Below are 23042 nucleotides of genomic sequence, written 5' to 3'. Positions count from 1 at the left end.
TTTCAAAGAAGCATAAAAATATCCATGTACATGATGGAGTCATCTAAATTTCATATTTCATTACTTGCACTGAGCACTTATAAAGACACCATCTTAATGAAATAACTCATTATGTCATTCCATGTACCTGAACATATTAGGGCTCACGATCCTCTTCCACCCTAATTCCTTTGTATCAATCATCTACATATGTATTTTTGACAAACATTATTATACAGTTCGCAATTCATAACTCAATAGAATTCCATAACAGGATCATATACACTACCTGCTCTCAATCTATATTCTTACTCTCTACTCATTTGTTATCTATCTCAAAAAATTATGACTGTGGCATGATGCCATCTATTAACCTACGGGTTAAATGTATACATGTCCCATACCATATCATGAATTACTTTGTAAGAAATCTCATATTTTAAAAGAAACCGTATACCCACCCCAAAACTCGTATTCTCCGTCAGCATATTATATCACATCCATCTCATCGGCTATCCTCTACAAAAAAAACATTTCTAGAATGTCCGTTATCTCACATACTAAAGAAACCAGTGCTATCTAATTATACCACACCCAACGTGATAAGAAGGATAAAAAACATATCAAAGATTTTTTCTTTTTTTAAAACAACTACCTTGTCACAATGGAAGCATCCTACAATCAAATAATTCATTCAAAGGCAATCCTGAACTGACACATGATTTTCGATAAATATCTTGATAGTATTCGTCTACTAGTGTAAGTGTGCACTCAAACCTTCATCAAGATTAAGTCCACTTGGCATTAGAGTTTGTAAATCTATAATGTGTTCTGACTCTCTTTTACGTAACTGTGATACCCGATTACCCCCCTCGGGTTAATTGGAATCTTTTCAATGCCATAAAATGACAGCTCAGTGTGATCTCTCAAATGATATTCCTCAAAATGTCTTGCTACTGGATACATTTGATCTCCATGTTCTATAGCACGCATGTGCTCCAGAACTTGTTTTTGCAGTATACATGTTGTACTTCCCACTTACCTTATAGAACAGGGACATTCCAACACATAAATCACATACTGTGTACTGCACGTTATAAATTGTTTGATGGACCATATATGTGTGCCAAAGGTTCTATACTCCTTTTTGATCTGACTAACTTTACATGCTTTACACTTTCCACATGGGAAGAAACCTTGTGATCCAAATCTAGTATCATTTGTCGTACAGTGATGTCAATGTAAACCAAAACATCACGTAATGATCAAGCCTTACGAAACGTGATGCTTGGTCTCTCTCGTAACTTGGGACCCACAATGTTGTCATTCTTCACAATGTCCCAATATTTGGAAACACTGTGCACAGCCGTAGGTCATGCTCAGTGGGGCATGGAATAATGTATAGTAATTAAAATTACTTTAGGTTAAAAAACCATAGAAATTCACTGAAAAATCCAAAGGTTACAGGGAGGTTATAGTTAGGTTATTAATTTACTGATACAAAACCATAGAAATTCAGCAGTTATAGTTAGAGTTCTTTCAAGCAACTATACCTCGTCCTAAGATAACTATAACTCGCGCCTTCGCCATTCACAGCGAATTACTCCACATATTACATTATTGATGAGATCTTGTATGGCATCTTTGATATTTTCACTGCAACATTTTCAATAAAATTACTGATAAGAAAACTGTGCATGGCAAGGACATAAGTTAAAGTTACCTTAAGGCGCAAGTTTTAGTTACCTGAACCTAGTTAACCTAATTATAACCTCCCTGTAACCTTTGGGATATATATATATTCACTTAAAAAACAAAGGTTATGGGGAGGTTATAGTTAGGTTCTGAATTTACTCATACAAAACAATAGAAATTCAACAGTTATAGTTAGAGTTATTTCAAGTAACTAAAACTCGTGCCCTAAGGTAACTATAACTCGCACCTTCCCCATGCGCAGTTGTCTCATCAATAATTTTATTGCAAATGTTGCAGTGAGAATATGAAAGATGGCATAAAATATGTCATCAATGATATAATATGTGGAGTAACTAGCTGTGCATGGCGAAGGTGCAAGTCTGTGAGTGGGTGTGTGAGTAAGTGTGTAACTGTCTGAGTGGGTGCATGAGGGTCTGATGGGCTGTGAGTGAGTGCAAAAGGGTCTCGGTGGGCTTGTCAGTGAGTGCATGAGTGTCTGAGGGGGTCAGTGAGTGGGTGCGTGATGGTCTGAGTGGGTGCGTAAGTATCTGAGTGTGAGAAATTGATTGAAGAAGCGAAAGAGAGAAAGAAAGTGAGCAGGAAAGAGATAGAGGGTTTTTAGGCTTTAATATATCATATACTTAGAATGAGATATTTGTGTTCAATTTAAAATAAAAAAATATATATATATATTTTTTTTTTTAAACAAAATTTGTTTTAAAAAACTGAAAAAACAAAACAAAAAAAATTAGTCAAGCTGGGCTCAAACCCCCAAAGCTCACTATGAAGGTCCGCTACCTTCACACTGAGCTATGGGGGGTGTAATTTTTTGTTTTTAAGCGCTTTATGTGCTTTCTGGGACTGCGAGCGAGCCCTCAAGGGTTCTCCTGCAGTCCCTATTTACTTATTTCTGTATTTTTTTATTTATATATATATATATATATATATATATACACACAATTTTTCTTTTTTAATAAAAAGCCCTTATGGTCTACCTGGCACTGCTTTGACAGCAGCTCCATGGTTGCTGAAGCATTTCATCTCTGTCTCCTGCACACGTGCAGGGGGACAGAGACGAAAGCTCTGCTTATGACAGCCAGACCTGATTTAAAGGTCCCGCTGTCCTGCTACAGCCATGCCACGCCACATCAAACAGCTATGTCCAGGGGTGGGCACTCCCAGGACATAGCAGGAGCTGGCCCTGGGGGGTGATGGTTCCCAGGACCATCAGTGGCTCCACGACAGTGGGGGGGAGCGCAGCCCCCGCATATGGAAAAATTAAAGCTCAGGGGAGGTGGTGGTCCATGGAGCTGTGGGGAGGCCGGGAGACCCCCCCACACACACACACACAATTTTATTGCCTCCGGGACCTGGCCCACCCGGGGGCCTATACATTTTTTTTTTTGCTGCAAATCTCGCAAACTTGCGACAAAAAATGTTTTTTTGCTCTGGGGGATCCCTCTAGAACCCCCGCAACCCCCACAAGTGCTAGGGGGTCAGGGTGACTCTACCCTGGCCCCTCTTCATTTATTTTTACTTTTTTTCTGGGACTTGGTTCAAGCCCAGTCCTAAGATGGCTGCCAAAACTTCCTGGTTTGAAATGTTGGCAGCGGATCAGAGCTGTGCATTTCTCTGCTCAAGCTTGTCTTTGTTTGCGAATCATTCACGGCCAGAAATATACAAATTTGAATTTTCCTGAATTTCAGTGGCAGCCAGCAGTTTTAGGAGGGAGGGGGTGGGCGGGAAGCACACTCACACTCATTCTTTCACACACGCACACACAGGCAAGCACATCCATTAACAACACTCATTAACATTCAAACATGCACGCACAGACCAAACATTCATTTAAAAAGATCACACACTTATCTTCAGCCTCAGAGGTCCCAGGAGGGTTGGGACTGCTGCCTTCCCTCACTGGCTGACCTTAGGTCAGCCAGTTAGGTAAGGCAACAGTCCCAACTTCGTCACAGAGTGGGATGGGGTCAGTGAGACTGGTGACCCCACCCCACTCTTTGACGAGGTGTCACTGATTAACACTCACCCTGGGTGCTTCAGGCTTAAACCTGAAGCGCCCAGGTCGAAGTCAATGGGTCACGCTTTCCTCGTCATCCAGGGGAGGGCCTCGAGGCACCCATAGGAGCTGTGACCTCCTCAGCCCAGCAAAGTTCAGCTCAGGCAGCCAGGAGTCTGCGCAAATCGCGCATGTCTGCTCCTGGCTGCCTGACCTGAACATGAAGAGTGTCTGTCAGACTGACCTTTGTTCAGCCTGACCGGCACTCTTCATGAGGGGCAAAAGGTTGGGGGGCGTGGCCACTCTGCCCTAAAGGACGGGCAGCGCCTGCTGAATTTCTCAAAAATTACTGAACAGATTTACACCAATTAACAAAAAGCACAATCTGCAAACTGACAGCTTGCTTTCGGACAAATATGGTGTCATTCCGTCCAATGGTTCCGGCGTAGATGTGTTGACAGATCCTATGGAAATTAACATGAGAAACGAAGCATGTTTTTTAGCCCCCTTTTTCTCGTCCCCCTCTTGATGGCGAATTTCGTGAAGATTTGTCAAACTGTGGCAAAGATATCGGCAAGTCAATAAAAGCTTTTTCTATGGAAACATGGTACTAACTATAACTACCTACTGGCAACCGTCAGTAGGTAATATATATATATATATATATATATCTATATATATATATATATATATATATATATATACATTGCATATGCACATTCTCACAAAAATGACGGGCACTCACTGGGCATAGTATTCCAAAGGTTTTATTCAACCAAGGGTGCAGACGTGTTTCAGCACTAGGTTCCATATGTACTAAAGCATTTTTCCAGAGACACAAAATGGGTAAAACCCTTTTTCAAGCCAATAACATAACCACTTGATCTCGAAATGCATTGACATCAAAAACAGACTTCCATCCAACAAGTGATTAGAGTGCATGATAATTCTTGGAGGTAAAATGACAGCCATCTTCAAATACATTAATCTCATATTGGCTTATGTCATCGACAATCAAGGGTGACCGATTTTTATATTTCAGCCTGGGCGCTTTTAAGACCATGTATTATAAAACGTATCCATATTTTTCCCGCGATCTCCTTTGAACAAAAAACGGGGGAAATGTATGCCTGGTTCTACAAATTTATTTTACATTCTATGGTAAATGGAGGCTATCATTATGGCTTTGGGTTACTGTTACCCAGGTGCAATATGAAAAACGGTACCCCTCAATTGTGTTTGTTAAGGAATTATTGATGCCATAAGCCAAGATACAGGTATCTTGACCCCATACTACACATGACGCAATTCAAATTCAGTTAGGTTCTCTACAAGATACTATTTCGTGTGTGACTATTGGATGATTGTAAGATATAGATGGATCAGGTGGAGCACTTGCACTTTCCATGCTAATTTTTGAAAAGGCAATGTTGCGAATCACTTTGGTATTGTTTATTTATAAGCATGGAGCGTTAAGGTGATGCGTTTATATAGGCATTATGATATTACTAAGCATTTTTCTATGATTGTGCAGGCGAGGGGACTGTGTTGTGTAAAAATAATATAAATATAAATATATATATATATATATATATATATATATATATATATATATATATATATATATATATATCCCTAGTGGAAGTGGCCACTGGGTAGTTACAGTTAGGGTTGTGTTTCCATAGGAAATGCAAATTTTGTATGGATAACTTTGGCACGGTCCATTTGATGTATCTGCACAAAACTTTCCACAAAAGTTGTCTTTTTTTTGCCTAGTTTGTGCATGGAACGTTTTTGGGTGATCCATCAAGCAAAGGCCAAGAAAAAAGGGGGGGGTCCCAAAACACGAAATCCCCAGACATTTCCCATAGACCTCCTAAAGGCAGCGCTACTGCAAAAACTGCTGAACGCAATTGTATTAAATTTGACAGGAAGCTAGATCTTGGTCCGCAGATTATGCGTTTTGTGATTTGGTGTTAATCTGTTCAGTATTTATTTATTTTTAATTAAGGTTTAAAAATATTTGTATATCTAGATTGTTGGGTGCGAGGGACACCTGTGAGAGTCTCGCAGGAGCACCAATTAAAAAAATAGAGCATTCTGATTGGCCCCTGGGAGCCTTTTTTCCCTTGAGTCAATTTGCTCTTGTAGGGGTCATACTCCTGCGGGAGCGAGCACTCTGATTGGCTGCCAGCAACATGAGAAAAATGTTGCTGGCAGCCATTACAGAGCTCGGGGACCAAGTCTGCTGTCCTGAAGTTTAAAAAAATATTAATGTAAGAGGGATAGGGTAGGGATACCCTATCCCCATAGGCCCTGTGGGGGGACCCCACTCTTCCTGGGGCCAAAATATTTTTAAAAATCAGCAATTTTTGCCACAATCCTGCAGGACTCCCTCAAGATGGCGGCAAAAAGAAAAAAAAAGAAAATGGCGGGCCACCATTTTTTTTTTTTACTATTTTGGGGAGGAGGGGTGAGTGCACTTTCTTGAGCTGATTTGGGTCTAAAGTGTTAAAAAGGGGGGTGCTTGGCAAGTTTTTATGGACCCTGGGGACCCCATGCCCTGAGGCAGATTCCGGTTGAAAAGGAAAGGGGTCCGCGAGCAACTCCCCAAGCATTTGTAAGACTTGGGTCCTCATCCTCCAGGGCCAAAATTAACTTTAAAGCAAAAGGGGGCTTTGACGCCCCCTCATCGGGCCTCTATGGGCCCAGGGACTACATCCGCCGGGGCCGGCTCAAGTACTCTTTCCCAGAGGGCCCAACCCCGAGACACAGTAGTTTCCCTGGCTACATTACCGCAGGCATGTTTGCTTAGGAGCATTTCTGCCAGATGGGAGCAAACCTGCCTTTCCTGCCTGCAGGAGTCTAGGAAGGGAAGGCAAGTCTGCTCCCAGCGGGCGGGAGATTTAAACATGCTCTCACCGGCAGGGAGCAAATATCTGTCTGTTTCCCTGCTCGCACTCCTGCAGGAAAGGAAGGAGAACAGATATTTCTCCTGCCTTGATGGAGAAATGATAGATGGCTGCTCCCTCAATGCAGCCATAAGGAATGCCAACTCCTGCATCATGTGGGGAGCCGTCTGAGGCCACAGGGGCCCTGGGACTCCCCCTGTGGTCCCTGACGTGGGGTTTGTGAGTGCCACCTGCGGCCCAGGGAATGGGGTCGCCAGGGGCCCAAGAAGATTCGGGGAGGGGGGCACGCTCCCTTCCCCTTAGAATTTGGCCTTGGGGTATGGGCTCCCCAGGGCCTAATATGGCGCGGGAATGGGAGCTGCACTCACCTCCCCTTTTAAATTGGATTCATCCCCAAGGGATGGGATCCCTGGGGCCTTTTAAGGCTCAGGAAGGGGGACACATGCCCCTCCCCTTTAGTTAAAATATGGCCCACCGAGATGGGGTCCCCAGATGCCCATTTGGGATGGGGAGGGGAGCCTTTTGCCCCATCACCAAATAGTAAGGTATTTGACCTTGGGGATGGGGTCCCCGAAGACTCCTAAGGCTCAGGGAAGGGGGCCAATGCCCTATCCTCCCTTATTCTTATTATTAAAGTATGGCGACGGCGGAAGGGATCCCCTGGGCCCATTCGGATTGGGGGGATCAAATGCCTCCCTTTCACTAATGTTAATGTATTTGACCCTGGGGGATGGTTTGTGGAGAGGAACCATGCATACCCCATCCCTAACAATATATTCTTTCAACCCAGGGGATGAGGTCCCCAGGGCCAACAGTGGCTCGGGGACGAGGGCTGTGCGCACTCTCTCTCTTTTTTAAAAGCAAAGGGCCTCAGGTTCCCAGGACAGTAGTGGCTTGGAGAAGGAGCTGCACAGCTCCCTCCTCCAGCGGGGAGGTTGTGTGCTTGCAGGGGGTTTGTTGCAGGCCCTGCAGCCAACCCACTGCCGGTCAATGCCAAAAGCCATTTGCGGTGGGATTTGACTTTACATATGGTAATAAAATATCACTTTATGTTAAAAAAAAAAAAAATTGAAAGTCACTGAAAAACAAAGGTTCAAGTGATGTTATAGTTAGGCGAATATGTTGGTGCCAGCATAAAGTTTTTAACCGAAAAACACATGGAAATTCACCAGTTGTAATTAGCAGCGCTAACTATAACTTGCGCCCCCACCATGCACTGCTTCTGACCTCACATATTACTTAATTTATAACATGTTCTATGACATCATTTATGACATCTAGAACACCAGACGGACCATCATGCAAGCATTCATCATCAGCAGGCTGAACTACAGCAATACACTCTATGCCGGAAACGCCAAACAACTCCTACACAGACTCCAGACATCCAGAACACCACTGAAAACTCATACCTGGCCCAGGACATTGGTACACCAGGGGTCACCCATGGGCTGCAGCATGTATTGTGCCACCCATGGGAGCCCATGCAAACTGTGTCTACAGGCCTGCCATTGCAGCCTGTGTGAAATGGTGCATGCACCCTTTCACCACCAAACCTGTGCACTTCACTTAGACATTATAAGTCACCCCTCTGGTAGGCCCTTCAGCCCATGGGAAGGATGCATGTATCTAAGTGTGGGAACCCCTGCATGAGCAGGGTGCCCCTACAGACCCCAGGCCTGTTCCTGGACTCTGTAAGTACAGGGAAGCCATCTTAAGGTATGTAGTGGACACTGGTCAACATGAGTGGTCCAACTACATAATGGCTTCTCCAAACCTAGGCACTGATTCCAATGTTAGTTGCATGATACCATGTACTCTGGGGGTTTCTTAGAGGATCCCCCAGTTCTACATGTGCAGCCTTACGGGGTCTAGCTGCCAGTCCACACTGCTGCTGACCCCAGACACTGTTCTCCCCTTCTGCTGGTGAGCCAGGCTCAGACAGGAGAGGCAGAACAAAGGATTTCCTGCCAGGGAGTGGTGTGACCACCTCCCGCTGTCTATTAGGTGTCTAAGGGCTGGGGTGGGGTGGCCTCTGAGCACTGTTGCAGTGGACAGAGAAGGATTACAACACTGTTTCACCTGCATGTCCCAGGCACATTGTGAGTGGTAGGTTAGCACTCTAGTTATTTTCCTGAACTCTGATCTTCACAGGAAGCTGTTATGGAAACAAGGTGTAGTGATTCCTGAAATAAGCTGTTGTGAGATGAATGAATGGAAAGATGCAGCTTTTGCTTGAAACATATACGCCAGGAAGGTGTGATTACTTTCTTCGTACTCCAAGACAATAACAAATGTTCTAACTATTGCAGCAAGAATTTTCAGTTCTATTAAGGACACAGAGGAGAGGAGTATGCTTCTCTTTTCTGTACAGAAAAATCACAACAGCCAATCAGAAAATTGTTACACACAAAAATACATTTCCCTTGTTCCATATAGTCGATCGATCACTGCCATTTTGTCTCTTCAGATATGGACAGCACCATCTTGATTGCCTCTTTCTTTATCCATAGGAATATCGAAACCTTCCAACTACGGACAACAGGGTCACTGGCTGAACTTGCAAAAACTGATCAACGTGAACATGGCAAAGGCAGCTCAGTCCATGCATCCAGACGAAGTCTGTCCCACTTCAACACATCCAAAGCCAATAGAAACTGGATTGCTCAGTCATGCTTCTGCTCCCCAGGAAGTCAGACACAGTAACATGGTCGGTTTAACCAACAGCTGTTTGAGCAAAAGGTCTGAACTGTCAAGCCAACATTCCAAAAATGTTAGTAGAACATTTACGTTGCACATACAGACATAACATGGTTGAGGAGGTTTAGAAAACCTAATATCTTGTAACAACTTACTGACCCGAGGATGCTCACCAATCGGGCAACCATCTGTCAGGTGGAAATTGCTGATCTGAAGTTATTAACAGTCTATAAGCGAGCTCACCAGATGCCAAGTCTGATTAAAAAAATTACCACTATGGTCACCGGGCTGCCACACGATTCAAACCTCATTCACCACACCAACGTATCCATCTAGACCAAGCTGAAGAATATCTTCTATGCAGATTTTTTTAACCATGCCTGCTGGATGAAGAAAGAAGCTTGTTCCAAATCCCTGGCACTTGCCAGTGACTCTCAAAAGTCTCCATGCCATGAGTGATATAATATTAGATCAGATCAAGTGGATGTGGGAGCCCCACTGGGTCCAGAAGTAATGTCGGGAAACTCAGCAGGAGAAATGGTGGCTTGCAAGCCATCTACAGAAGGACTGGGAGCCAAGCCTGAGTCCACCAGAATTAATCCCACTTCCTGTCTGCTCTCCTGAGACCCTACTCTGGCAATCATTATAAAAAGGAATACCTGAACATCCAGTTTACAGTCACTGTAATCCATCAGATGCCTGAAATGCCAATCTGTGACTGTGTTCTGCTGTCCTGGAAAATATTAATCTTTCATTGAAATGTGGTGTTGAAGGCAGAAGTGCCAAATGTCCTTGCCTATTTTCACCAACAGACGCAACTTTGTGCTGCCCAACTTGTTGCTATAGCAGACAGAAGATAGGTTGCCCGTCCTCAACAAAATATACCAACTCGTTCTCTGCGGAGAAAAGGTCTTTATCGCAAAACAAATGGCGAGGAGTTCAAGAAAGGTGGTGTGTACTCTGAGTTCTTCTGTGTACCATCTGCCCTCGTGGAGAATGTGCCACACCTGGCTCCTCAACCCCAACAGCGAGCATCGGATTCTATTGTGATGTCATGTTCAGCTGGCATCCAAAGAACACCCTGCTGTTCCATGCCACCATGTTCTTGAGCCAGCATGTCATTTCTGTTTTGGCTTCGAACTACTTTGGGACTTGATCTACACAAGTCAGGCCCTTGCAAACGTCATCACCAGACTCCCTTGGACTAGAGGCACTAGTCCCCTACAGTTGGCAGGCACAAACCACACTCCAGAATCCAGCAAAGAACTGACCAAAAGTAACTGGCCAGGTGTCTTCTGGGAAATGTAGTCCGGAGCCCCAGCAAGCCTGAGCCCTCTACAGTGTTTCTCTGGACTTCTAGACAAAGATAAAAAAAAGTGCTGTATTTGCCATGTCCAAGGTTTGATGGTGGTCAGCCTGATTACTGACTACTTAACTCGATGCTCCAGAAACATGGAATCACCATGCAACACCATCCATCCACCTCAGTGGCTCCGTTGTCAAGTATTTGCACCTGAAACCTGTGTGCATTGGCACGCCTGGCAAACTTCAGCACCCGCAGTCCTGTTCAGCACCACGGTTAGCCAGGTACACCTCTTCACCAGAGACGCCAGACCCAGGCAGAGCTGTTCTGCCTGGTGAATCCTGGTCCAGGGGCCCCTTCAAGCTTCACCTCCAGGGGGGTCCTCTAAACTCAACCTGCAAGTCACCTTTTGTCAAGGGTTGTATTTTTTGCCAAAGTCTGCGGCTCACGTTCAGAATCAAGGACAGCCAAGTCACCTCTGCACCCGGACTCCCTGGGCAAAGTAAAATTGTTCTGGCTGGTGAGGCTTGGTCTGTGGACCTGTAAGACATTATCTACAAGTGGGTTCCATTGAGCTCACTCCATAAGAGACCGAGTTTCATACACTGCTTTTCCCATTGACTGCAATGATAAAGTTTGACAGCTCTTCAAGGTATTGATTTTATATTAATTACAAAATTCATAACACTGCTTATATGCACTGTAAAAAGTTTGTTTTGATGTCTAAAAGTAGATAAAAATGAGCTCTATTTTTTTAATTGGTTTCAGATTTCTTTCAAGTCAAGTTGATTACTTATCATCCATGTTGATACTCTGAAATGCTTAACAAATGTTCCTCTAAGTAAGCCCGACTGCTTTTTGCCACTTTACCAGGATTGAGCTAGAGATTACTAAGGTGAATCCAAGGTCCATCGTTGGGTATTGTGTTAAGATTACATTGTAACACCCCCCAGCCATACCACCTAATATTTCCATCTTGGTACAATCATGTACATAAAACTCAATATGACAGTACTTATCTTGCGCAGAGTTTGAAATTGGGTTACTGGTAGACGAGTGTGTGAGCTCTGGTCAAACAGCAACCACAGTTCTGGTCAGGGTAAGGCACAATCAAACCCCAAATTAACCTGTGCTCAACCCCCTTGTAGCTTGCCAGTTAGGCTTAGGTTAGAGGCAATGTGTAAAGTATTTGTGCATCACTTCAAACAGTAAAACAGTTAAAACATCACACAAAATATGCCACCCCAGTTTAGAAAAGTAGAGCTTAATTTAATAAATAAAATAAGACCAAAACAACAAATCAAATTAGTAGAACTGAGGGTATTGAATTTTAAATTTTTTAGAGAAAATACCACCAAAAGGTACAAAGCGCCAACTGAGGATATCTGGTCGTTACGGACCAGGACAAAGCCACAAGTTCAGGTTGACTGTTATAGAGCACAGGCCTCTACCAGGGACCCTGTTAGGCTCGCTGAACAGAGTACTGTAAATCGTGGTTTGCGGAGCGTTGCCTGGGTCGCACAGCAAAGGTGATACGATGGTTCCAAGATGGACGAGGCTGCAGTGTGAGGGCCTGCATCATTGTCGCTGTCGAGGATCCCATCAACAGGCTTGTGATGCGAAGTCTGCTAGCCCTTGGAGTCACTCTGGGTTCTGGGTTCAAGAGATGTAGGTGCAGTCTTTCTCACCCAGGCAAGAGGGCAGAAGGCAGCAGGTTAGCAAGCAGGATTCCAGAAGAGTGCAGTCTCGCAGTGTGGCAGTCCTTCAGCAGCACAGCAGTCCTTCTTCCTGGCAAAGTATCCACAGGTCCAAATGTCCAAAAGTGTACAGAAGTGGTAGTGCTGAGGTCCTTCTTTTCTACACATGTGTGCCTTTGAAGTGGGGAGAAGCTTCTAGAAGCATGCCTTTGAAGTGCACAGATGCCCTGCTGTAGGAGGCTGGACTGGCTTGTAGTGAGTACCTAGGGGTACTTGCACCTTGCACCAGGCCCAGTTATCCCTTATTAGTGTATAGGGTGTCTAGCAGCTTAGGCTGATAGATAATGGTAGCTTAGCAGAGCAGCTTAGGCTGAACTAGAGACGTGTGAAGCTACTACAGTACCACTTAGTGTCATATGCACAATATCATAAGAAAACACAATACACAGTTATACTAAAAATAAAGGTACTTTATTTTTATGACAATATGCCAAAGTATCTCAGAGTGTACCCTCAGTGAGAGGATAGGAACTATACACAAGATATATATACACAATACCAGAAATATGCAGTATAGTCTTAGAAAACAGTGCAAACAATGTATAGTTATAATAGGATGCAATGGGGACACATAGGGATAGGGGCAACACAAACCATATACTCCAAAAGTGGAATGCGAACCACGAATGGACCCCAAACCTATGTGACCTGGTAGAGGGTCGCTGGGACTATTAGAAAATAGTGAGGGTTAGAAAAATAGCCCACCCCAAGACCCTGAAAAGTGAGTGCAAAGTGCACTAAAGTTCCCCAAAGGACAAAGAAGTCGTGATAGGGGAATAAGGCAGGAAAGACACAAACCAACAATGCAACAACGCTGGATTTCCAATCTGGGGTACCTGTGGAACAAGGGGACCAAGTCCAAAAGTCACAAGCAAGTCGGAGATGGGCAGATGCCCAGGAAATGCCAGCTGCGGGTGCAAAGAAGCTTCGACTGGACTGAAGAAGCTGCGGTTTCTGCAGGAACGCAAAGGGCTAGAGACTTCCCCTTTGGAGGACGGATCCCTCTCGCCTTGTAGAGTCGTGCAGAAGTGTTTTCCCGCTGAAAGAACGCCAACAAGCCTTGCTATCTGCAAATCGTGCGGTTAGCGTTTTTGGACGCTGCTGTGGCCCAGGAGGGACCAGGAGGTCGCAAATTGGACCAGGAGGTAGAGGGGACGTCGAGCAAGACAAGGAGCCCTCTTAGCAGCAGGTAGCACCCGGAGAAGTGCCAGAAACAGGCACTACAAGGATGCGTGAAACGGTGCTCACCCGAAGTTACACAAAGGAGTCCCACGTCGCCGGAGACCAACTTAGAAAGTCGTGCAATGCAGGTTAGAGTGCCGTGGACCCAGGCTTGGCTGTGCACGAAGGATTTCCGCCGGAAGTGCACAGGGGCCGGAGTAGCTGCAAAAGTCGCGGTTCCCAGCAATGCAGTCTAGCGAGGTGAGGCAAGGACTTACCTCCACCAAACTTGGACTGAAGAGTCACTGGACTGTGGGGGTCACTTGGACAGAGTTGCTGGATTCGAGGGACCTCGCTCGTCGTGCTGAGAGGAGACCCAAGGGACCGGTAATGCAGCTTTTTGGTGCCTGCGGTTGCAGGGGGAAGATTCCATCGACCCACGGGAGATTTCTTCGGAGCTTCTAGTGCAGAGAGGAGGCAGACTACCCCCACAGCATGCACCAACAGGAAAACAGTCGAGAAGGCGGCAGGATCAGCGTTACAGAGTTGCAGTAGTCGTCTTTGCTACTATGTTGCAGTTTTGCAGGCTTCCAGCGCGGTCAGCAGTCGATTCCTTGGCAGAAGGTGAAGAGAGAGATGCAGAGGAACTCGGATGAGCTCTTGCATTCGTTATCTAAAGTTTCCCCAGAGACAGAGACCCTAAATAGCCAGAAAAGAGGGTTTGGCTACTTAGGAGAGAGGATAGGCTAGCAACACCTGAAGGAGCCTATCACAAGGAGTCTCTGACGTCACCTGGTGGCACTGGCCACTCAGAGCAGTCCAGTGTGCCAGCAGCACCTCTGTTTCCAAGATGGCAGAGGTCTGGAGCACACTGGAGGAGCTCTGGACACCTCCCAGGGGAGGTGCAGGTCAGGGGAGTGGTCACTCCCCTTTCCTTTGTCCAGTTTCGCGCCAGAGCAGGGCTAAGGGGTCCCCTGAACCAGTGTAGACTGGCTTATGCAGAATGGGGCACATCTGTGCCCAGGAAAGCATTTCCAGAGGCTGGGGGAGGCTACTCCTCCCCTGCCTTCACACCATTTTCCAAAGGGAGAGGGTGTAACACCCTCTCTCAGAGGAAGTTCTTTGTTCTGCCATCCTGGGCCAGGCCTGGCTGGACCCCAGGAGGGCAGATGCCTGTCTGAGGGGTTGGCAGCAGCTGCAGTGAAACCCCAGGAAGGGCAGTTGGGCAGTACCAGGGTCTGTGCTACAGACCACTGGGATCATGGGATTGTGCCAACTATGCCAGGATGGTATAGAGGGGGCAATTCCATGATCATAGACATATTACATGGCCATATTCGGAGTTACCATTGTGAAGCTACATATAGGTAGTTACCTATATGTAGTGCACGCGTGTAATGGTGTCCCCGCACTCACAAAGTTCGGGGAATTGGCCCTGAACAATGTGGGGGCACCTTGGCTAGTGCCAGGGTGCCCACACACTAAGTAACTTAGCACCCAACCTTTACTAGGTAAAGGTTAGACATATAGGTGACTTATAAGTTACTTAAGTGCAGTGTAAAATGGCTGTGAAATAACGTGGACGTTATTTCACTCAGGCTGCAGTGGCAGGCCTGTGTAAGATTTGTCAGAGCTCCCTATGGGTGGCAAAAGAAATGCTGCAGCCCATAGGGATCTCCTGGAACCCCAATACCCTGGGTACCTCAGTACCATATACTAGGGAATTATAAGGGTGTTCCAGTAAGCCAATGTAAATTGGTAAAATTGGTCACTAGCCTGTTAGTGACAATTTGAAAGTAATGAGAGAGCATAACCACTGAGGTTCTGGTTAGCAGAGCCTCAGTGAGACAGTTAGGCATCACACAGGGAACACATACCTATAGGTACACAAACTTATGAGCACTGGGGTCCTGACTAGCAGGGTCCCAGTGACACATAACAAACATACTGAAAACATAGGGTTTTCACTATGAGCACTGGGCCCTGACAAGCAGGATACCAGTGAGACAGTGAAAACACCCTGACATACACTCACAAACAGGCCCAAAGTGGGGGTAACAAGGCTAGAAAGAGGCTACTTTCTCACACAACCCCCCCCCCCCCAAACGAAGGACAATAAGGCTAACCTTGGCCAGTTGAGACTTTATTGTCTAAGTGGTGATAAGTAGAGAGTAGCTCTGCAATAGACTGGTTACTCCCTTTATCATCCACTATAAGGTTACTTCCCTGTGGGGATGTAAACCACCCTGTTTGAAGCTTTTTAGCTAAGCAACAATGTGAAGATGTATTTTCAGAGTTTCTATCAGTAAGTTTTAGTTTAGAGCAGTGGGAATTGTCCACTGAACCTATTTGTAGTGATGGAAATGCCAGACAGGGATGCTGTCTCCGAAAAGCCATAGCTGGGCAAAAACTTTGTCCATATGACTGGAAGAGAGAACAGGGATGCTGTTTCTCTTGAGTTGGAGCAGGGCAGGGATGCTGTCCTATGAGCTCCACACTAGGGCAGGGATGCTGTCCTAAGTGTTGTGAGGCAGTGCAGGGTTTCTGCACTAAAGTTTCTCTGGGAGGGTTGGAGGGATGCTCCATGTTAACTAAAATGGTGCTCTTTTTCTCACCAATGTTAGTTATCCCACAGAGAGGTACTTCTACCTCAGGGAGTTCAGCTTTGCCAGCTGATGATTCCCTTGGAACAGGTGCCACCCCAGGAGAGGTTTCTCCCACCACAGGAATGGTATCCTGAATGGTAGGGTGGTTAGGGGATACTGTGATACCCTTTTTACCTGTTGATGGAGAGGGATCCTGAGTTTTCAGGCCTTCTCTCCTTTGCTTTTTCATTTCAGTAGAAATGAGAGGGAACAATTCCTCTGGGATGCCCAGCATGGCTGCATGGGCATAAAACTCTACATCAGCCCAACCTGAGGCCTCTAGGTCATTACCTAAGAGACAGTCTACAGGTAAGCTAGGTGATACCACCACCTGCTTAGGGCCAGTAACTCCACCCCAACTAAACTGAATTATAGCTAAGGGAAGAAACTTAGTGGAGTTATGGACATCAATAATCTTATACTGTTGTCCAATGATGTGTTGTTCAGGAGGCACTAGGTTTTCAGTCACCAAAGTGATACTGGCACCTGTGTCCCTGTAGGCCAAGGCCTCAACACCATTTATTGAAACTGTCTGCCTGTACTTATCCATTGTAAGGGGACAAGCAGACAGTGTGGCAAGGCCAATGCCACTAGGTGTGACAGAAACTGTCTTGGGACTGACTACCCCAGTTTCTATGATGGACCCATAAGTGAACCCAACTACACCCTTTGCTTGACTGTTGTCAGCAGTCCCACCACTAGTACCAATGTAGGAGGCTGGACTGGCTTGTAGTGAGTACCTAGGGGTACTTGCACCTTGCACCAGGCCCAGTTATCCCTTATTAGTGTATAGGGTGTCTAGCAGCTTAGGCTGATAGATAATGGTAGCTTAGCAGAGCAGCTTAGGCTGAACTAGGAGACGTGTGAAGCTACTACAGTACCACTTAGTGTCATATGCACAATATCATAAGAAAACACAATACACAGTTATACTAAAAATAAAGGTACTTTATTTTTATGACAATATGCCAAAGTATCTCAGAGTGTACCCTCAGTGAGAGGATAGGAACTATACACAAGATATATATACACAATACCAGAAATATGCAGTATAGTCTTAGAAAACAGTGCAAACAATGTATAGTTACAATAGGATGCAATGGGGACACATAGGGATAGGGGCAACACAAACCATATACTCCAAAAGTGGAATGCGAACCACGAATGGACCCCAAACCTATGTGACCTGGTAGAGGGTCGCTGGGACTATTAGAAAATAGTGAGGGTTAGAAAAATAGCCCACCCCAAGACCCTGAAAAGTGAGTGCAAAGTGCACTAAAGTTCCCCAAAGGACAAAGAAGTCGTGATAGGGGAATAAGGCAGGAAAGACACAAACCAACAATGCAACAACGCTGGATTTCCAATCTGGGGTACCTGTGGAACAAGGGGACCAAGTCCAAAAGTCACAAGCAAGTCGGAGATGGGCAGATGCGCAGGAAATGGCAGCTGCGGGTGCAAAGAAGCTTCGACTGGACTGAAGAAGCTGCGGTTTCTGCAGGAACGCAAAGGGCTAGAGACTTCCCCTTTGGAGGACGGATCCCTCTCGCCTTGTAGAGTCGTGCAGAAGTGTTTTCCCGCCGAAAGAACGCCAACAAGCCTTGCTAGCTGCAAATCGTGCAGTTAGCGTTTTTGGACGCTGCTGCGGCCCAGGAGGGACCAGGAGGTCGCAAATTGGACCAGGAGGTAGAGGGGACATCGAGCAAGACAAGGAGCCCTCTTAGCAGCAGGTAGCACCCGGAGAAGCGCCAGAAACAGGCACTACGAGGATGCGTGAAACAGTGCTCACCCGAAGTTACACAAAGGAGTCCCACGTCGCCGGAGACCAACTTAGAAAGTCGTGCAATGCAGGTTAGAGTGCCGTGGACCCAGGCTTGGCTGTGCACAAAGGATTTCCGCCGGAAGTGCACAGGGGCCGGAGTAGCTGCAAAAGTCGCGGTTCCCAGCAATGCAGTCTAGCGAGGTGAGGCAAGGACTTACCTCCACCAAACTTGGACTGAAGAGTCACTGGACTGTGGGGGTCACTTGGACAGAGTTGCTGGATTCGAGGGACCTCGCTCGTCGTGCTGAGAGGAGACCCAAGGGACCGGTAATGCAGCTTTTTGGTGCCTGCGGTTGCAGGGGGAAGATTCCGTCGACCCACAGGAGATTTCTTCGGAGCTTCTAGTGCAGAGAGGAGGCAGACTACCCCTACAGCATGCACCACCAGGAAAACAGTCGAGAAGGCGGCAGGATCAGCGTTACAGAGTTGCAGTAGTCGTCTTTGCTACTATGTTGCAGTTTTGCAGGCTTCCAGCGCGGTCAGCAGTCGATTCCTTGGCAGAAGGTGAAGAGAGAGATGCAGAGGAACTCGGATGAGCTCTTGCATTCGTTATCTAAAGTTTCCCCAGAGACAGAGACCCTAAATAGCCAGAAAAGAGGGTTTGGCTACTTAGGAGAGAGGATAGGCTAGCAACACCTGAAGGAGCCTATCACAAGGAGTCTCTGACGTCACCTGGTGGCAATGGCCACTCAGAGCAGTCCAGTGTGCCAGCAGCACCTCTGTTTCCAAGATGGCAGAGGTCTGGAGCACACTGGAGGAGCTCTGGACACCTCCCAGGGGAGGTGCAGGTCAGGGGAGTGGTCACTCCCCTTTCCTTTGTCCAGTTTCGCGCCAGAGCAGGGCTAAGGGGTCCCCTGAACCGGTGTAGACTGGCTTATGCAGAATTGGGCACATCTGTGCCCAGGAAAGCATTTCCAGAGGCTGGGGGAGGCTACTCCTCCCCTGCCTTCACACCATTTTCCAAAGGGAGAGGGTGTAACACCCTCTCTCAGAGGAAGTTCTTTGTTCTGCCATCCTGGGCCAGGCCTGGCTGGACCCCAGGAGGGCAGATGCCTGTCTGAGGGGTTGGCAGCAGCAGCAGCTGCAGTGAAACCCCAGGAAGGGCAGTTTGGCAGTACCAGGGTCTGTGCTACAGACCACTGGGATCATGGGATTGTGCCAACTATGCCAGGATGGTATAGAGGGGGCAATTCCATGATCATAGACATATTACATGGCCATATTCGGAGTTACCATTGTGAAGCTACATATAGGTAGTAACCTATATGTAGTGCACGCGTGTAATGGTGTCCCCGCACTCACAAAGTCCGGGGAATTGGCCCTGAACAATGTGGGGGCACCTTGGCTAGTGCCAGGGTGCCCACACACTAAGTAACTTAGCACCCAACCTTTACTAGGTAAAGGTTAGACATATAGGTGACTTATAAGTTACTTAAGTGCAGTGTAAAATGGCTGTGAAATAACGTGGACGTTATTTCACTCAGGCTGCAGTGGCAGGCCTGTGTAAGATTTGTCAGAGCTCCCTATGGGTGGCAAAAGAAATGCTGCAGCCCATAGGGATCTCCTGGAACCCCAATACCCTGGGTACCTCAGTACCATATACTAGGGAATTATAAGGGTGTTCCAGTAAGCCAATGTAAATTGGTAAAATTGGTCACTAGCCTGTTAGTGACAATTTGAAAGTAATGAGAGAGCATAACCACTGAGGTTCTGGTTAGCAGAGCCTCAGTGAGACAGTTAGGCATCACACAGGGAACACATACCTATAGGTACACAAACTTATGAGCACTGGGGTCCTGACTAGCAGGGTCCCAGTGACACATAACAAACATACTGAAAACATAGGGTTTTCACTATGAGCACTGGGCCCTGACAAGCAGGATACCAGTGAGACAGTGAAAACACCCTGACATACACTCACAAACAGGCCCAAAGTGGGGGTAACAAGGCTAGAAAGAGGCTACTTTCTCACACAACCCCCCCCCCCCAAACGAAGGACAATAAGGCTAACCTTGGCCAGTTGAGACTTTATTGTCTAAGTGGTGATAAGTAGAGAGTAGCTCTGCAATAGACTGGTTACTCCCTTTATCATCCACTATAAGGTTACTTCCCTGTGGGGATGTAAACCACCCTGTTTGAAGCTTTTTAGCTAAGCAACAATGTGAAGATGTATTTTCAGAGTTTCTATCAGTAAGTTTTAGTTTAGAGCAGTGGGAATTGTCCACTGAACCTATTTGTAGTGATGGAAATGCCAGACAGGGATGCTGTCTCCGAAAAGCCATAGCTGGGCAAAAACTTTGTCCATATGACTGGAAGAGAGAACAGGGATGCTGTTTCTCTTGAGTTGGAGCAGGGCAGGGATGCTGTCCTATGAGCTCCACACTAGGGCAGGGATGCTGTCCTAAGTGTTGTGAGGCAGTGCAGGGTTTCTGCACTAAAGTTTCTCTGGGAGGGTTGGAGGGATGCTCCATGTTAACTAAAATGGTGCTCTTTTTCTCACCAATGTTAGTTATCCCACAGAGAGGTACTTCTACCTCAGGGAGTTCAGCTTTGCCAGCTGATGATTCCCTTGGAACAGGTGCCACCCCAGGAGAGGTTTCTCCCACCACAGGAATGGTATCCTGAATGGTAGGGTGGTTAGGGGATACTGTGATACCCTTTTTACCTGTTGATGGAGAGGGATCCTGAGTTTTCAGGCCTTCTCTCCTTTGCTTTTTCATTTCAGTAGAAATGAGAGGGAACAATTCCTCTGGGATGCCCAGCATGGCTGCATGGGCATAAAACTCTACATCAGCCCAACCTGAGGCCTCTAGGTCATTACCTAAGAGACAGTCTACAGGTAAGCTAGGTGATACCACCACCTGCTTAGGGCCAGTAACTCCACCCCAACTAAACTGAATTATAGCTAAGGGAAGAAACTTAGTGGAGTTATGGACATCAATAATCTTATACTGTTGTCCAATGATGTGTTGTTCAGGAGGCACTAGGTTTTCAGTCACCAAAGTGATACTGGCACCTGTGTCCCTGTAGGCCAAGGCCTCAACACCATTTATTGAAACTGTCTGCCTGTACTTATCCATTGTAAGGGGACAAGCAGCCAGTGTGGCAAGGCCAATGCCACTAGGTGTGACAGAAACTGTCTTGGGACTGACTACCCCAGTTTCTATGATGGACCCATAAGTGAACCCAACTACACCCTTTGCTTGACTGTTGTCAGCAGTCCCACCACTAGTACCAATGTAGGAGGCTGGACTGGCTTGTAGTGAGTACCTAGGGGTACTTGCACCTTGCACCAGGCCCAGTTATCCCTTATTAGTGTATAGGGTGTCTAGCAGCTTAGGCTGATAGATAATGGTAGCTTAGCAGAGCAGCTTAGGCTGAACTAGGAGACGTGTGAAGCTACTACAGTACCACTTAGTGTCATATGCACAATATCATAAGAAAACACAATACACAGTTATACTAAAAATAAAGGTACTTTATTTTTATGACAATATGCCAAAGTATCTCAGAGTGTACCCTCAGTGAGAGGATAGGAACTATACACAAGATATATATACACAATACCAGAAATATGCAGTATAGTCTTAGAAAACAGTGCAAACAATGTATAGTTACAATAGGATGCAATGGGGACACATAGGGATAGGGGCAACACAAACCATATACTCCAAAAGTGGAATGCGAACCACGAATGGACCCCAAACCTATGTGACCTGGTAGAGGGTCGCTGGGACTATTAGAAAATAGTGAGGGTTAGAAAAATAGCCCACCCCAAGACCCTAAAAAGTGAGTGCAAAGTGCACTAAAGTTCCCCAAAGGACAAAGAAGTCGTGATAGGGGAATAAGGCAGGAAAGACACAAACCAACAATGCAACAACGCTGGATTTCCAATCTGGGGTACCTGTGGAACAAGGGGACCAAGTCCAAAAGTCACAAGCAAGTCGGAGATGGGCAGATGCGCAGGAAATGGCAGCTGCGGGTGCAAAGAAGCTTCGACTGGACTGAAGAAGCTGCGGTTTCTGCAGGAACGCAAAGGGCTAGAGACTTCCCCTTTGGAGGACGGATCCCTCTCGCCTTGTAGAGTCGTGCAGAAGTGTTTTCCCGCCGAAAGAACGCCAACAAGCCTTGCTAGCTGCAAATCGTGCAGTTAGCGTTTTTGGACGATGCTGCGGCCCAGGAGGGACCAGGAGGTCGCAAATTGGACCAGGAGGTAGAGGGGACATCGAGCAAGACAAGGAGCCCTCTTAGCAGCAGGTAGCACCCGGAGAAGCGCCAGAAACAGGCACTACGAGGATGCGTGAAACAGTGCTCACCCGAAGTTACACAAAGGAGTCCCACGTCGCCGGAGACCAACTTAGAAAGTCGTGCAATGCAGGTTAGAGTGCCGTGGACCCAGGCTTGGCTGTGCACAAAGGATTTCCGCCGGAAGTGCACAGGGGCCGGAGTAGCTGCAAAAGTCGCGGTTCCCAGCAATGCAGTCTAGCGAGGTGAGGCAAGGACTTACCTCCACCAAACTTGGACTGAAGAGTCACTGGACTGTGGGGGTCACTTGGACAGAGTTGCTGGATTCGAGGGACCTCGCTCGTCGTGCTGAGAGGAGACCCAAGGGACCGGTAATGCAGCTTTTTGGTGCCTGCGGTTGCAGGGGGAAGATTCCGTCGACCCACAGGAGATTTCTTCGGAGCTTCTAGTGCAGAGAGGAGGCAGACTACCCCTACAGCATGCACCACCAGGAAAACAGTCGAGAAGGCGGCAGGATCAGCGTTACAGAGTTGCAGTAGTCGTCTTTGCTACTATGTTGCAGTTTTGCAGGCTTCCAGCGCGGTCAGCAGTCGATTCCTTGGCAGAAGGTGAAGAGAGAGATGCAGAGGAACTCGGAAGAGCTCTTGCATTCGTTATCTAAAGTTTCCCCAGAGACAGAGACCCTAAATAGCCAGAAAAGAGGGTTTGGCTACTTAGGAGAGAGGATAGGCTAGCAACACCTGAAGGAGCCTATCACAAGGAGTCTCTGACGTCACCTGGTGGCAATGGCCACTCAGAGCAGTCCAGTGTGC

Source organism: Pleurodeles waltl, chromosome 4_1, assembly GCF_031143425.1.
Source record: "Pleurodeles waltl isolate 20211129_DDA chromosome 4_1, aPleWal1.hap1.20221129, whole genome shotgun sequence".
Lineage (NCBI taxonomy): Eukaryota > Metazoa > Chordata > Amphibia > Caudata > Salamandridae > Pleurodeles > Pleurodeles waltl.
This window is presented reverse-complemented; position numbering follows the sequence as displayed.